Below are 1,627 nucleotides of genomic sequence, written 5' to 3'. Positions count from 1 at the left end.
GGGGATGGGGCGGCGTGCGGAGGAGGCGACACACGTTATCAAGAATTCACTTGGGACTCCACAACCTCACACGAGACCCATCTCGTCGGAGCACCCCCCGGTGCGTGATCACGTGGGCAAAGAATCGCAAACTCAAAAAGTAAAAAAAAATAAAAATGTACTGATTTAGGAGGCATCATACATTAAGTGAAAAAGGAAAAAAATCACAGCGGCGACGACCACTTAGTTGATAGTAACAGCTGTGAGAACCCAGCGCCACGCCCAGCGCAAAACTTAAAGCAGCAATTATTGACTTCAACCAATCACAAGGTTCCCGTGCGTAAGTGGTTCATATGATCACTAACAAAAACGCGACGCTCTTTACCGCTTAATACCCTCAGTGTCTGCGTCTTGTTAGAGGGTACAGAGGAGTCAGGGCCACTACATTTTTTTTCCTCTTCCTCGGGTGTACATACCCACACGGCCGCAGTCACGCTCCGCGCCGCCACGCCCTCCGCGGAGACCCCCAGCCGTATGCCACACGGTGAGTAATGCACTTCGCAACTTGTCCTGGTGAATCTCATACATGAGGCCACCGCCACACGCCACCCGCCCCCGCCCGCTCCGTCGTGTCCGCTTTCGTTAGGATCTCGGAACCGTAAAAAAACAGACGTTTTACAACAATAAAACATTGAAAAGACATAGGGGGTAGGAGACTTGATATATTGAATAAGGCAAATTTACCATTTGAATGGGTGATATATGATGGAAAATATTCTCATAAAGCCAACGGCTCATAGCATTTACAACAAGCATTTTGGACCCGGAGCACTGTACGAGCCCCGAGATCTGCTCTTTTCAAGATCGTGCCTCGGTTTAGACGGCTTCAGCGCGGCAGCGACATCAACGAACCCCTCCCTCCTCATCCCGGGTCGCCGCCCCACGACGGGGTCCTCCCGGTGCCGCCGGTGCCACCCCCGGCAGGCTCTCCGGAGCCGCTAACGGCTAAGGGGCAGCGACGTGATGCTGCTTTCGGCACGACCGGAACCCACCGGGACCCCGCCACACCGGCACCCTTGGGCCAAGGCGGCGCGGGAGGCCGAGGCGGCTCAATTTTTCATACACGTGGCGCGCTGGGACCGTGTCGTGAAGCGGGAGAGGAGGAGGTGGGGAGGGGAAGCAGAGAGACACAGAGAGGGAGAGAGACACGCTCGCTAAACTGGACGGATAGAGTAAGAGCAGTCATGGATCGAAACGGATTAGGGAATATTGGAAAGATTTTTCTCTTCGTTCTCTTATTTTTCTCTCTCTTCTACATTTGTGGTGCTGCAGTCGCTAAGAAGAGCTTCCCCACCTCCTCGTCCTCCTCCCCGCGGGAAAGACAAACAGAATGCGACATACATCCAGAAAAACAAAAGATCGCGGCCTCCGGGGCGGAATAAAACAAAAATCCCCGTGATTCGAAGAGGACTGACTGAGGAGACCAGGGGGATGGGGAGGGTATTGATCCTTACGGGGAAAGTAGCGGATAAAAGACGTTACAAGACAGTCGGTCAGACGGACGAACACGGCACAGACAGAGCGTTGGAAGAGACAGAGAGAGAGACAGTGAGAGAGAGTGAGAGAGTGAGAGAGAGACACTGAGAGA

The sequence above is a fragment of the Frankliniella occidentalis genome, unplaced genomic scaffold (assembly GCF_000697945.3).
Source record: "Frankliniella occidentalis isolate FOCC.00 unplaced genomic scaffold, Focc_3.1 Scaffold4, whole genome shotgun sequence".
NCBI lineage: Eukaryota > Metazoa > Arthropoda > Insecta > Thysanoptera > Thripidae > Frankliniella > Frankliniella occidentalis.
Note: the sequence above shows the minus strand (reverse complement) of the source record.